Source organism: Eucyclogobius newberryi, unplaced genomic scaffold (assembly GCF_026437365.1).
Source record: "Eucyclogobius newberryi isolate DKJ021-1_F unplaced genomic scaffold, fEucNew1.0.hap1 SCAF_11, whole genome shotgun sequence".
Classification (NCBI taxonomy): domain Eukaryota; kingdom Metazoa; phylum Chordata; class Actinopteri; order Gobiiformes; family Gobiidae; genus Eucyclogobius; species Eucyclogobius newberryi.
In genome coordinates this window covers 17237638-17253373 of record NW_027315735.1, presented here as the reverse complement: position 1 = coordinate 17253373, position 15736 = coordinate 17237638, and the positions used below count along the sequence as shown (strand labels likewise).

Genomic DNA, 15736 nt, shown 5'->3' with positions numbered 1-15736 from the left:
GAAAAGTGTGGTTATTAAATTAGTGCGGTGTGACTGATGTGTGCTAGATGTGGCCATCATGAGATCTTCACTTGGACTTTATGATGCATTCTGAATTACCCTGGCCAGTATACTTACTTTATTGTTTGGACATGGCCCTCCTAACTGGCTGTGTTATAACATCAGGGAGTGTCTTTATCACAGCGGTGACCACATGCTTCTTCATATAAATAGTATCTAGCACTGTCTGCAACTTTTATTATGCTGTTTATCATGTCCCTTATGTTGCAATGCACAGTTAGCGTAAGGATTTGCTATAGATTTGAAAATGTGATTAAAAAAAAAAAATCAAGAGAGAGTTTGATAAACAAGTCCTGGCATCTATAGGCTAGCATGACTTAGGTTAGCTTAGCACAATCAGGCTACTTAGAAGGTTTGTAATGCTTATAATGAAGCAAGGAAACTAGGGATGCCATGATTTTGAATTTGAGAGTTATGATTATTGTGAGAAAAACATTACAACTTAACAGTTATTCACGGTTACTGAGATCATGACCAAAGGACATTTTTCATTTTCTTTCATTACCATTATCTAAGATGTTACACATGTTACTATTCATCAATTTTGTGACCAGCTTTATGAAATATACCTTTCTGAATGACAAAGTAAAATTTATGCAATAAAAACAGCCAGATAAAAAGCACTTTTGGATAATAGATTATAATAATAAGACTACATTTTGCTTCTAAAATTGTCACAGTTATTACGATTATATTGTGAACTGAATAATCACGATTATTGATTAAACAAATAATCTTGACATCTCCAAAGGAAACTTAGGCTTTTCTTGATCAGTTGTGGAGAACTGTTTTCTTTAAAACTGCATTACACATTATACTTTTTTAATAGCTAGTTTGTATTCCCCCCATGAATTGTAAATATTTATGGTATTAAATACACCATTGCATTACATTTTATTAACTCAAACATTCAACAAAGAGCCATGTGTGTTGCTATGACACTTGAGAGCTGAGGATGAGAGCTGATAGGCTGTGTAAGGGTGGTCCACCCTGCTTCACATCTCTGTCTGAAAAAGTTCTTCTAAAGCTGTGCTTAAGGCCACAAAGATGTAGCTGTTGCAGCAGAGGTGATTTTTTTGTTAACTAAACATACATTACTGTTACACCAGATAAATGTAATCAGACTATCAGACTAGCCTATGTTTACAAGAGTTTTAAACCACATTATAACATTAGCCGTGTGGAACTATGTGGATTTTTCCTGTTAAAGATCGCAAACTCTTCAGTGTTTGGTTAATCTAGAATGCTGGGTTATTTTTTACCAAAAAATAATCAAAAGTTGAAGCCTACCATGATTAATGAACTGTTATCCGTTAGACAAAATGTGTGCAAATTAATGAGTAACTTACCGCACACTGAAGGCATTGTCTGGATAGTTACTTACGCTGAACCTTGTTACCTCTAATATTTTTGAGTCATCTACTTTCCCCAAGTGTTCACTTTCCAGGAAAGGCTATTGTACTTCCTTTAGTGTTGAAAAGTGTGTTCTTTTTTTATTCAAAATATTACAAAAACATGGAACTCTTAATCTTTGGCCTAGGCACATGAATCTTGGGAAAGTGATAGAGCTACCTTTGACGAGTAAAACACACCTGGCAGCATTATTGATTATCGAATTAAAGTGGCGCCGCCACGTTTGACTTTTTGTTTTCAAAAACTCAAAACAACACTTTTTGCATCTAAAGACATTGAAATTTAATAAATATTTTAAAAAAATGTTGATATTCCTTATGGTCTCTGCGTAACAAGCCCTCAAAAAAGGCTTAATTTCACGCCTAATGGAATTGATCTACGGAGCTCATATTTCACTCACTAATGCATTTTTATGGTCTGATTGGAAATAATGAATACCCATGTAACAAATTTACTCTATAGCGCCCCCCCTACCCGTTTTGTGAAAAACTCAACATTGTCTGATTTGTTTGAAACTCATGGTTTATATTCTCCTCGAGACGCCATGGACAAAAAGTGCATTGCAGATATTGTGTATTTTCACAATTGGCCAGCAAAGGCGCAATGAATGCCTTCACTTCCTTTTCCTCTTTTATTTTGATGGAACATTTCCTCTCGTGCCGTGGTCTTAGCATTAGCGTTAGCATCAGCATTAGCGGCGGGTCTCTGTTGCTAGGAGGTACAGGGAGGAGGGGGTCTAAAGAATAAAGTCTAATGAATAAAGTCAAAGAATAAAGTCTAAAGAATAAAGTCTAAAGAATAAAGTCTAAAGGACAAAGTCTAATGAATAAAGTCTAAAGAACAAAGTCTAAAGAACAAAGTCTAAAAAATAAAGTCTAAAAAATAAAGTCTAAAAAATAAAGTCTAAAAAATAAAGTCTAAAAAATAAAGTCTAAAAAATAAAGTCTAAAAAATAAAGTCTAAAAAATAAAGTCAAAAAAATAAAGTCTAAAGAATAAAGTTGCAGAGAATGGAGTGTCGGGGCAATAGCGATCAAAACATGGTCGCGCGGGAAGGCGTATTTTATTTTATTTTATTTTGCAAGGATAGGGTAGATTAATGAACATTTCTGTAAACACACCAGATTTAGCCACAAGACTAATTTTATTTGGTTATCCCTGGACTTCTATGTATGGTATGTACTTGTGCCTTGTGCTTGCTCTTGCTGGTGTGTGACAGTCGCAGTTGAAAGCATCTTTGCAGTTGAACGACTACTGGAGCAGCCATAAGATGACCTCTAGAGACTACGCAAACAGCTGTGTCTCTGCTCCAAATGTTCCAAGTCTACCTACCCAGGGTTGTTTGTCAGGTTGTAAATCCGCAGCATTCCTAAGCACCTCCAAAGGGAAGGAGTGTCTGGTACAAGCTGAAAATTGTACTAATGTACTAACCCTAAAGTTTAGTTTGTCAGCCTGAACACATTTTACTTGTGTGTGCACATTCATAAGTACATTCTTCCATGGACTTTGGGATTTTATTTCATGCTGCATAGGCTGCAACGATTAATTGACTACCGAAAAATAATTATAGTGATATGTTGATGACCTTAATTGTTATCTGGACTAAACAAGCACAAATGAACACCCACAAGACAGTGGCATTATTAAATCAAGATGTAAAAATAGAAGAGACCATTTCTGATTTCCATCAATATTTTTCATGAATGTAGAAAATGTATTTAGAAAGTCTGACTAGTCGGCTTATTATCAAAGAGATAATCACTGACTTATAATCGGTAGGTGCTGCCTAATTTCAGGCTAAAAGAGGAATGTGTTGATAAGTTATTGACACAATTCTTAGAGTTTTTAGATGAGAAGTTGTCAGTCACCCTGCTTGCATTGTACATTATTGCTACATAATTGGTTGTGGTGACGACACAAATAGTCACAGTTACAAATCATTTACACCTCAGCTCTGGTTTGCTGGTTCTTTTGGCCTTTTGGCCAGCCTATTACACTAAATAGTGCATTTGCTGCCCTGTCCTTGATTGTACACACGCCATGGCATTATGTTCCACTTTTCACACCACTTCTAAAGAAAAGACTTAATGTACAAAAGTGTTTTTTTGTCACAGTTTGCTTTCAGAAAATACTAATAATTCAAATCTATTAATTCTTGCAATGAAAATGTTCGTAATTTTGGTTACTCTAATAGAGAGCACTATTTTCATTGTGGTCCAGCGTGAAGTTGAAAATGGGTGATGTATTTTTTAAACTCGAACTAGAACTACTGTTATCTTTGGTATGTGGATACTAGATACTTAATTATAGCATGTCCAACAATCCTAATGCAACAACTACTGCCAAAATACTGTATTTTATCTAAACTTTTGAAGTTTTATCATCACTAGATAACATCTGATTTGAATTTTATTGTTATTATTATTGTTGTGGTTTTTGTTTCTTTGATGGTTTCAAGTGCAATACGGTGAATAGAGAAGATTAGAGAAGTTGAAACAATTCAATGACCTCTTACCTAAAGTATGCTCCTCTTCTTCTTCATGTGAATTGTTGAATTATGTAAACTGCTTATTCATTCATGTCATGGGCCGATCCCAAAAATAGCCTCGCCTTATAATATATGCTTGCAAAATAAAGACGTCACTGTTTGGCTTTACCGAGAGATGTTTGCTGACATAATACTTATAATATTGAAACTTAAAATGCAGAATAACTGATGATATGGGTAATTGTGAATAGAGCTTCAATGTGTTATTTCTTCTACTGGATGGCCATGTTGGATAGCCCCAAGTTCCTTTTATTAAAACCTCTTAGTCTTAGGCTTTTTTGACAACAATTGGTGATTTATTTTTTTTAGGTGTAAATTGATACCTATGCCTTAGTTACATATAGCATAAATATCCATAAAGAAGAAAACAACTGCCACAACCTTGCTGTAACCATCATTTATTTGATTTATATTTCAAACATCAAACTCAAACGTGCCCAAGAAAGTTTGTTTTCAATTCACTTTAAGTTACAATGAAATGTTTGGTGCAAAGAGTGGGGAGGGGTGAAAAACGCTTCCAATTTAGAACATGTAGACAGCTAACCACAAACCACCACCTTCCTGTCAGTGACATTTCTGATCAAGATTTTTAAGTCTTCCCACTGAACCTAGTAGTTTTTTGTTTTTTTCACTATTATTTTTTGTAGATCCAGTTCGCTTTTCAGATGTTAAAACTTATGCCATTTTTACTGACATTGCTATTTTGCAATTGTGTGTATATTTTAATTGTATGCATATATTGACGTGATTGATTGCTCGTTTTTCTTTGACACAGTACTGAACAAAGCAGACTGCATTATCATTCTGCACTTTTATTTAGTAGAAGAATGCAATATAATACTGGGGTAAAGGAGGTGGAAGTTGCATCTGATATGTTTGAACTAACTATCTCATCATTACTCAGGGGGAGGAGAGTTGTTTTAGAGCCGTGGCTGGGCGAACACTAGTCACAGTTTAAATTTGAACTTGTAGGTTTCATTTCTGCATTGCGTGACTGCTGTCGTTGGTCTATTTCTTGTTTAGTCAAACCCCCCTCGCGACACATTGTTCACTTCTACTTATCACCGCAACAGTTTTTAACAGTAGGACTTTCAGTGATGTGTTCCATGTATTTAACACCCGGCACTTCTCTATATTACATTGGTCAAAGTCTAAGCAGCATACCTGACCTACTGTTTGCGCACCTCCACTCCTCCTCTTTCTCAGGAGAAACCAGTCTATCGTCTTTCATTCTAGGTGTGGCTCACTGGTAGGACCCTATGACTCTACCCTCCCCCCGCCACCGCTCCAGCCAATCATAGCCATACCTGTGAACTCACCTGAAAGGATTTGCATGGAGGGCCGCTGCCGCTCGCTGATTGGCCAGGTAAGGCTAGCTGCCTGAGGGCTCCCCCCAACCAATGGCGACAGGGCTGTGTGACTCAAAGGGAGAGGACAAGTTGCTTCACTACACTTCTCCTTTTTCTGTTTCGAAGCGCAGCCATTGCGTTGAGAGTTTTTTTTTAATGTTTATTTGCCGCCCTGAGAAAGACGTTTGTGTTTGAGCGCGGATCCACACCTTTAGCCTGCATGGGCCTCTTTTGAAATGCGCCTTGGAATATTCCTGCTTGATTTTGTCGTATGTATTTTTTCTGTCTCATCATTGTTTATTGACATCGGCACTTGTGGATGCAGTCGCCAAAATTGCTGGTCTATAAGGTTGGTTTGTCATAATTCTCACTTTACTCTGTATGCCACATTTTTTTACATGAGCGATCACTAACGAAAGAAATTATTTTTTATAGTTTATCAAATATATTTTGAAATTGTTCTTGACCAATTCCATTTCTCTTGCTTTAAGTAGATTTAGTATGACAAACTGTAATGGTTTAAAGCAATTTTTTTTTTTTGATCACACAAGAATATTGCATTCTTCTATCATATTTGAATTTTCATATCCAACTTATCCATAAATTCATTTCATAAACATGGACAAACCAACTGCTTTATTTAAATGACCCACTTATAAGATGATATATGGTTATTATGATGATTAATGCGGTTGTTGTTTTACTTTTATGAATTATTGCCTTATATGGCTGTCTGGAGCGAGGGCGTGAACATTGTTTTGCAAGCCCCTTAACCAAGCCCACATGTATTGTACCAGTGTAGTAATCCATAATAAAAAAGCATGTCAAATTAGATTTAGGCTCACTTTTCAGACTTTGTTCTAACCATGTACCAAACTGCATTGAACCCTGGTGTTGTCTTGCTTTCCCAGTTTAGTCCTGCATGTGCATATAATCTTAAAACGATCTGAACAGAATGTTGCTAATCTTGTAATGCACAAAGTTGCGTGATTACATCTCCTTTGTAGCTTCTTCATTTACTTCAGCTAACCTTCCCCAAAATATTTTTTCACCATTTTACCAAATAAGTTTGCTTATGCATTATGGAGACATGAGTGCTCAATGAGTAAAAGAAAGCTTCCTGTTTCTCTAAAACATGAACTTTGCCGACCACACAGACTTCATGTGAATTAACATAGTATCATTCTGAAGAGACCTCTAGCCCTCACACTTTTAATTGGACGTCTTTAGCTGCAGCTGCAAAAAACATGTGCTTAGCTGTCTAACCCTTAAGAGTGAAGTCCTTGAGCCTTGATCCAATTATGGTCAAACGTCGTTGAAACATTACCTGCAATTCAATGCTATGGTATTGTGTCATTACTTTGACACGTTTGAAAAATAGCTTTTTGGCTAACTGTACATTCCATAGTGAATAGGCCTTGCTGAGCAGGCCAGAGTTTGCATTTGACCTAGCTTTTTAATCATACACCTCGCCCTCAGTTATTTGGATTGTAAATGAGGACTCTGGGTCTTTGCTCTCAGGCCAATGCAGTAGATGCTGTTGGGTGCTGCCTCTGGTTGGGCTGGTGGAGAAACAGGAGTGGGTGGTGGACAATAATGTCAGCCCGGGCTCATCTTTCAATACAAAGTCAACAAGTCTTAACCTGTAATTAGATCATTACATTGGGCAAGATGTGGAAGGCATGCTGCAGGAGGACATTGTGGGTGGGGTTTACATTGCCAAAGATGAGCGAGCATGATGAGATGTGTTCCAGGCCAAAAAAAGGATGGAAGCCTAAGTTAATATCCAATGAATTAAGTAGCATTTGTGTAAAGTCTGCAAATTAATGTTGTTTTATATGTTAAGGAAAGAAATGTTTTTGTAGAGGTGGAGAAGTCGACTATCCCGGTACTACTCTTGTAACTTGAAAGTAGAATTTACTGTTACTGTATGATCCGGGGAGGTCAGAATCAGAAAAGGTTTATTGCCATTGTCAATGAACAGAATTCACGAACATATTAACTTGCTTTGGTGAGATGAACGTCATACATTTAGTTCTAATTGTTTGTGCGCACTGGATCAAAGCCTCAGTTAATAGATTGGCGCGCCTCGTGTCAAGAAAATGAAAGCACCTTGAGGAATTTGGTGGTTATAGAACATGCATATATTTTATTTCCCAGTAAGTAGGCTACATTTACTCACTTCTTTCCACAGAAATACAACTAACACAGTTACGCTTGATTCATTGATTCAGTTGTATATTTGAGTTGTGTAGCTTGCCACACAGTTAGGGTGGTTTCTGTGGTAGGGCAATGCTCAAAGGCTTGAAAAAAAAAGTAATACACTTTGTAAGGCAAGTCCTCAGACGTCGGAAGGCTCGCACACTTTGTCTTGGCTGCATTCAACTTAACACCACACCATCAGTTTTGTAAAAAAGAATAATAATAATAATTTGCTCTGTAAGAATAAGTAGGTGTGACCTTTCATGTTGTCTGCTCTGTCATGTCATCATCAGTATCAGTTACCTCTCTTTTCAACCGACACAAATTACTCATAAACTGAAACTACAGGTTACTTTTTATTATCCACCATCATGGAAACATGTTGGTCAGGGTTAATCCTCTTTTATGATGACGTGAGGACTTGTAAGTTTGAATTTGTTGAAAATGAGAAGATTTGCTTTTATTTCCCAAGACAAATCTCCCGGTTAGAGACGAGATTTCCTGTTTGGAAAAACTGGGTGTGAAGTGTTAATGTTTAACTGGCTCCTTACAGTGCCTACTGTCAAGGTGCCATTGAGCAAGGCATATACTGTGTTTGAATACCTACAAATAATAAAGTTTACTGTTGCAACACCCTTGTAGCATGCACAGACTAGCCAGCACAGACAGATTTGTCTCCACAACCCAAGAGTATGTCTTAATGCAAAAGGCGTCAAAGGGTTGATTTATCTCAACTCATATCAGAGCAACTTCAAATTCAAAATGTTATGAAGCAATGCTGACCTTCTCCGTGATTAGTTGTTCCAAAACATTTGCTGTTTAGGACCTTGGGAGGCTTCCAATAAATAACAAGTGACCACCCACACATATTTTTAATATTCAATCATAAACCGCCATTTTACCTTTGTCTCCACGTAGGCACTGCTACGAGTGATTCAACATGTTCATATACCGTAGGTGAAAGACAAGCGCATGCCTGGGTTTTCTATATGACCCAAAGGGAATGGGAAGAGACGTGTGAAATCAGGTCACACCTTTGGATAATTCTTGCCGTTTACCTTTCAGCATAAGAGCTCACATTTTGGCCTGGGAAAATAGCACTGTTACTGGATGTGGTGTTTGTGCAACATGGATAATTAATTCAATAACACAAGATACCAGTTGTATTAGCGGCATTAAATGATTGTACTTTTGGAAATGGCTGTTGGATTTAGTGGACAATGTATTTCATTTAAACTTCTTTTTTATGTTTCATGCATCTTCATCTTAGTAAGATACTAAAGCATGCTGGTTTGGAACCAATTAATTAGTTAAAAACTAACTTTCTTATAGTTATGCTATTTATAGAAAAGTTAAATTGATAACTAATTTCCAAACAGCAATGTCAGCTGTGAATTTAAATACACAGTGGTATGACCTATTTGCAGTGTGCTATTTTCTTGTCCAATTATGTGTCCCACCCTGCATGAGGTAACATGCCTCAAAAAAAGAGTCCAGCAGTGAGATGTATGTGTGTGGACATAAACTCTCATCTTCTGTGGACACATTTTCTCCTGTCTTCCATTGCCTTATGCTAATTGACTCATCATGTTGCCTTTAATGCAGCGTGTCTTGGTACAAAGAGGCTATTCTGACCCAAGCATAGAGGGAATTGGATTTCCCGCATGGTTTTCAGCAGCTTTTGTCCCAGGCACCCAGATGCAGTCTATGACTGTAGTGAAATTCCCATGTGTAACAGTGTTTATTTCAACATTTGTTTATGTTAAGGCCTTAAGGTTGTCCACATTGTATGTTCTTCTGTATGGTCACATTTATAGAAGTAGGGCTTTCTTTGAGTGCTGTAAATGTGATGACTATTCTTCATCACATTGTGTTAAAACATTGGTTACATTCGAGAGACAAGCTTGTCTGGTCAGGGGATGCCATTCCTTAAAAACATGAAACTCTTTGCTATGTGTATTATTTTAACACCTTTCAGTGTCAAAAAAGACATTGATACCGCATACTGTTAAAATTCACTTTTGCTGATTAAAGTGTGCCTCGCTGCATGCACAATAAACTTGTTGAACTTTAGACCTCTTTGTGTTGTATCCAGCATGTTCTTTGACAAGAAAATAGATCCTATTTTTTTTTAAACAGACTTACTTGTACAAAAAGCTTCTCATTTTGTCTTGAGTACTGCTGGAGCAAGTGTAAATCACCATAGTAGAGGCAGTATAAAAAGCACTTTCAATCAGGTTTAGTCCTTAAACATGTGTCCTTGCAAACACTGTGGGCCTTTAACACCCAGACGAATGGGGCCCACCTGCTCAGAGCTGGTCTCTGTGTAACGTGCACAGCCTACTTTACAAGCCCTCTCCCTCGGCCTGTTCCTAAGCAACAGCCACTCCTTGTTTACCTTTGCGTTTTTGCATTGTGATTCTCGTCAGAACAACATAACCCAGCCCCTCAGGAGACTGATTGTCAGGCCTTTTTTATTCAAAGTAGTAAAGGCGCTGAGGTTGCCATGCACAGGGCTATATAGAACAACCCTGCCAAACGGATATGTATTTATCACATTTGTGATTAAAAACAAATGGATTTATCTACTAGTTTTCATTACTGACACCAATATGTTCAAACAGTAACACCTTTTAATTATTTTCTAGATCCTCTTTTATTGTCCAGCTCCCATGTGGCACCTTCCCCATCTATCATAAAAGGGCCCTTTTCATAACGCCTTCTCAAATATTGACTGGCCGGAGCGCTGTTCTTCTGCTTTTCTGCCTGCAGCTCAAACACTTCTCCAAACAGATGAAATGAAGCTGTGATTGATGCCAGCCACAGTGGGAATAAAGAAAAGGTATGCTAACCTCTAAGCTCAAGTCACTGTTGTGTTAATGACTTAAAGCAAGCAAATAAGTTTGGATTTAGTTATAGCCGAGCCTATCAACATTGTTGAAAAGAACAAAATATTTAATGAAAATGTTTTACGTTGGAACACGTGCACAAAATGTAAACCTTGTTTCCACTGTCTTATATGAGCTGTAGCGACCCGTTTGAGGCTCCGACGCCGGTGCAAGGCATGGAGTCTGGCCCTCTTTTGAAAATAAACTAATAATTCCTCACCAAACATCTTGATCTTATGATAAACTGCCGTACTTCCAGTGACGGCACTGCAAAAAATATAATATTTCCTATGTATAATGCATTGAAACTTAGTCTAACCCAATGCTTTAAATAAAACAAAGTTAAAACATAACATAGATATGCAGTGGGATGAAATAAATGCAGAATAATCTTGGAGCAGTTTTGTGTTTACTCTAGCTTTAGCCATGTCTCACAGCTCCACAAACTAGGTCATGTACATTTCTTCTATTTGGGTGACATCCGTTGTTTATTAAGCAGACCCCTTAACATGAAAACACCGGCCATTCTTAACCTAACTGTTTGAAAAGTGAAGGCTCGTTTCTGGTGTTGGAGTGGTTAAAGCGCATGCTTACTGTCTTGAAGATTAGATAAAAACATTGGCTGGCTGATACCTAATACCTCACTGACCCACTATCCAATTGTGTGAAATCAGATAAGCTCTCTTGAAGGGGGCTTAGCTGTCTCAATGTGAGGGGTCCTATCTGAGCGGCTTTGCTGGGGATCAGATGAGAAGAGCTGATTTAGCCATTATTAGCTATCAAACCCTAGCTTAATCCGCTCAAATGTTAGCTTTGTTCGGCAGCTTGTTGTGTTTTCACTTACTGATAATGTCAATAGAGCTTGTTAATGTCGGATAAGAGTACGGCAAATCACGTTATTTCTCTCGATTCCCTTCTCTAGGCGTGTTGTTTGTTACGTTTAGCTTGCATACCTGTCTATGGGTGGACACATTGGCACGCTTATGTCCAGACCTGTTTGGTATGCAGTTTCCTTGGAACAGGCAGATTTTCCCAAGATTGGCTGGAATACTGTTAGCTTTCATTTTTACACTCAAAAGCCAAGCAATAAGAGCTGGAACTGGAGGAATGGAAAGACCTCTGTTAGGCAAAGAAAATGCAATTAGTCCTTAGACCAGTTGCATAATGTTGTGTCTACTTTTTGTGGCAAAGTCGGCTTAATGGATTGTGGAATGCAACCATGCCATGTTTTTTGCTCATTCTGGTTGATTAATGTTAGGTGCTATCCATTCGTCTGCTAGTAAATCTATGCTGTGACATTTTCCTTCTAAACATAACATAACAACAATAAGCATGAGTGTGTACGACTAGTGCTCATAGTCTAGGATTAAAATCCACCATTTACTACAGTGAATTGCATAACCAAAACAACGTTCTACGTAAGGTATTTAAGCTATTTTTGCAAGGTAATCAGCCTAACTATAAGGCAACTTGCACACATGCCTAAACCTGCATGCTTTTTATCCACTGTACTTTAGAAATAGGGGTGCAACAAGATGCAGAGAAAATATGAAACCGTATATACGATATTGCAATAGAGATTGAGCTTTGAATTTGAATGCTTTACGAACATAAAAGAACATCTGCTTTACTTTGAAAAAAATAAAAAATACTGTGGCGCATGCAAGTTTTCGGAGTATACAGTATATATTGCAATTGTTGGTAAATATGCTTTTGTGCAGTAATTTATACTACAGAACTGAGATACATAATTGAGTCTTTTGTCCAGAATTTTGGTCACATTTGAGTAACAGACCATGTACTCCAACTGTTAAGAATAATAGAGAGGTTAGATGTGGTGTCCTACTTTCACTAACAGGGACTGCAAACACTGTAGGGTTGTAATGAGAGGCTTACCTGAACATTGTCATTAAATAGTTTGTTTTGCTCCTGGACACAAGTACCTCTGATCTTTTCTAACTGTTGGAGATGAGGCTACAGGTTTGCTATTCCATCCATCCATTTTCTACCGCTTGTTCCCTTTCGGGGTCGCGGGTGACCGACTCGGTCTGGTCTGGTCCGAGAATCGAACCCATAATCTCCTTCTTGGGAGGCAAGAGCGCTAACCGCCTTTGCCATAGGTAGGTTTGCTATTGTGTAATTTTATTTAATACTGTACTTTTTTCTTTTTTTCATAAATTTAATTTTTACATTTTATTTTTCTCCATAAATTTGATCGAGACTAGCTTTAAAAAAAAAAAAAAAATGTTTAATCAATATCTGATACATAATAATGTGCTGCATTGTGGCATTATGTTACAGAAGCACCTCAGACTAATTTTAGTTTGCCACTTGTAATTTAAGTGAAAGTGAAAATCACTTTACCATATTCCTTAGCTTTGATAGTAAAATCTACCTTGTAGCAACGCAGGTTATCTTTTGGGAGTTTGGGAAACTCTTTTTTTTTTAAACCTAACCACAATTTCCTGTCCTGTTTTCTCAACTTTAACACTTCCCATCAGCGACATGTGGCCTGTTGCCACATTATAGAGACAAGCCGCTGGGGGTAAATACTTTTGATAAATGATCTGTGAAGTTTAAACCTGCTTGATTTTGACAGATTCTAGCGTGGGACTCATTTTGCATCTGGTAAGACAACATTAAGACAAGTTGTGACAGACTTTGATGGCACTTTGTCTAAGATTTATTCAGAGTACACTTGCAGGCTTATCATTTGTTCATATTAACTAGAAACAGAAGTGACTTCGACAGGTGGGATTTTGTCAATTTTGTTGTTCATGAATGGCTTGGTTGTGCTTCAGGGCAGCGTTTTTGGGGGTGTTCTAGAAACATACCACATGACAGGAACTTGCAGTATCTTCAGAGAATTTTTCACAAACGCAACCTGGGGCCCTTTTTAGTGATGTTGTGTGCACACTATAACAAGAGTAGGGGTTAGTCACTCTGTCTGTGTGTGTGCACTTGTGTCAGCACTGTGGGGATGAGAGAGAGTCTGAAAAATTGGCAGGTGTGGTTTGGAGAATGCTTTTGTAATGCTTTTGTAGTCTCCACTATTGTCGTTAAACAGCCTTCAAACAGTCTTCAAAATGTCAGGCAAGGATAGATTCCAATATGAACTTATGGTCTATTTTCCGTGTCACATAACCACCATTGATTGCAAAGTTATTAGTTATCATAAAAACTGCCAGAAAAAGTGTTTTACGTCACTTGCATGTAGTACAACAAGACCTGTATCTATAATGTGTTGCTGAAGAAGGAAGGAGGGGGAGTTGCGAACTTTCCGCTCTTTCAAAGAAGATGAAATTCTGCTCAATGTGGTTTAACAGACAGGAAGTGGTGCGCTCAGTGATGCTGTTCCTGTGAGTGCAATGTTCACAGGTCAGTTTGTGGTTGCGCTGTTCTAACCATTTATTTAAAAATATTTCACAGCTATTTTGACTTATCAGGCGGGGGCTTTTGGAGACCAGCGAGGAGTCATCCGTACAAAGTGGTAGGAGTATGCTTTAAATGTGAGTGAATAGGTGAAAAAAGATTAATTTCCATTATCCCTTTTTTAATCTGGTGTAGCATTGCAGAATCGGTGTTTGTGGGGTGCAGCATATCTGTGTTTTCTGTGCAGCTGGGCACTATTACCCAGTGTCTGCCTTCCTCTGCCCACTGCTGGCCTTTTATCACAGTCTGTGTAGTTGTGTGAAAGCACTCCCTTTATTTGGCTCAATAAAGTTCACTGTGGAACATGGTGAGACATGCTGCTTTGTGCAACACTGGTGAGTCAGATGCACTATGTCATGAGGATCCAGTGTACCCAACACTTTTTTTTAACAAGGACATTCTTAGTAGCTAGGGTTTAAGCCACTTTGTTTTTTGTCTGGCATTGATGTAACATTCTTTGTTATTAGAATGTTTGCTTTTACCCTTTGGCCATGTATACTGCATTCATCACATTTTTAACATTATGTGCAAGACATTTTGCAGGATTAGATAGTTGAAGTTACTTTGCGTATCGTGTGTTATATTATGCCTGAAATTTAGTATTTGGTGAATGTGTTTAGATAGACTGCTTGTTCACAAAAGCCAGAGGACACTACTCCTCTGAACTGCTCACATGGGCAGTTTATCACATTGCTCCAGGAATGGCCCATCTTTGTATCACTGACTCATTTCCTTTACAGGAACCCTGCAGATCCTGCAACAACACAGTGTTCACAGTAACACGGCAGTGAAGGCCCACGCTTTTTTGCTATCTTTGCTGGCTTGACTGGTTATACAGCTGCATCAGGTTAACCCCACCTGTAGTCTGTGAGTTTGTGTTTTATACTTTGGAGTTGTCATGTGATAAATAAATCAAATAGTGTTTTATTTACTTTGCAGGTAGCTATTCAGCCACAATTCAGAATATGTCTGTTTCTTTCTCTAGAACTCCTCTTGCCTGTGTATGGGAACATAATTTGGAATACAAAAATCTGTGACATCTGTGCTATCATTAAGCCCAATGAAGTGACGGAACATCACATACAGCCAGTGCACTGCAGAGCTTGGCCACCTAAAGAAATCAACAGTACTGTGTAACCTGAGCTACAAATGGCTGACAAACAAAGTTTGCACTGGTCATTTTCCTCTATCTCCCAATGTTTGCAGTCACCACATGGAGGGTGAGTCATTGCATAGTCATTCAATTGGCTTAAATTCCGTCTTTTCATGGTCAACAATGAGCTCAGCTGAAGAGACTAAAGCGGGGGAAGTGGGGCCTTCTGGGAATGGTCCATTTGTTCATGAATCCAGCCTCTAATTGGTTGTTATTGCGCCTGGCAGTCACCATACTACAGGGGTGGAGCAGACCAGCAGTTGCAGGCTGGCATGTAGCAGACACTCGGAAAGGAGTCAAATTAGAGTCACATGACGGGAGATGTGATCCACAGCATTGCTTAGTGCTCCAATTATGTTTGGGGCTGCATTACACATGTATTGAATAAGAAAATCAGCCACACCCATTCACCTTTGAGTTCTTAGTACTAGTAAAAGTAAACATTGATGTAAGTTCAACATCCAATATTTGCATGGAGGGTAAACGGTAAACAGGAACTTGCAATTCAAATAGTTATAATACAAAATTAAATCATTTTTAATTTCTTATTCTCATCACTCTGGTAAGCCTCACCTGCAAAGCAACAACCCCATCCCAAGCAGTCCCCACCCAGGTTAAGTCAGCTGCCATATATTTGCTCTGTTGGACCATTATGCATTGACAACATCCCAGTAAAAACCCTCCCTCCACTG

General features: G+C 38.2%; 1 protein-coding gene across 5 annotated transcripts in view; it reads left to right on the top strand.

The window, feature by feature from the left end:
- elf1 (E74-like ETS transcription factor 1) overlaps window positions 1-15736 on the top strand; it is a 32627-nt gene that overhangs the window by 3323 nt on the left and 13568 nt on the right. Inside the window, exon 1 of one of the 5 annotated variants that reach the window (XM_072436106.1) lies at window positions 5366-5386. The exons of 1 other annotated variant lie outside the window; for it this stretch is intronic. The gene's annotated coding sequence lies outside the window, so the exon portion shown is untranslated. Of the gene's footprint in view, window positions 1-5365; window positions 5387-5495; window positions 5719-13067; window positions 13088-15736 lie in introns of those variants that run through there. 3 more of the 5 variants (XM_072436102.1, XM_072436107.1, XM_072436104.1) reach the window with 3 other exon arrangements.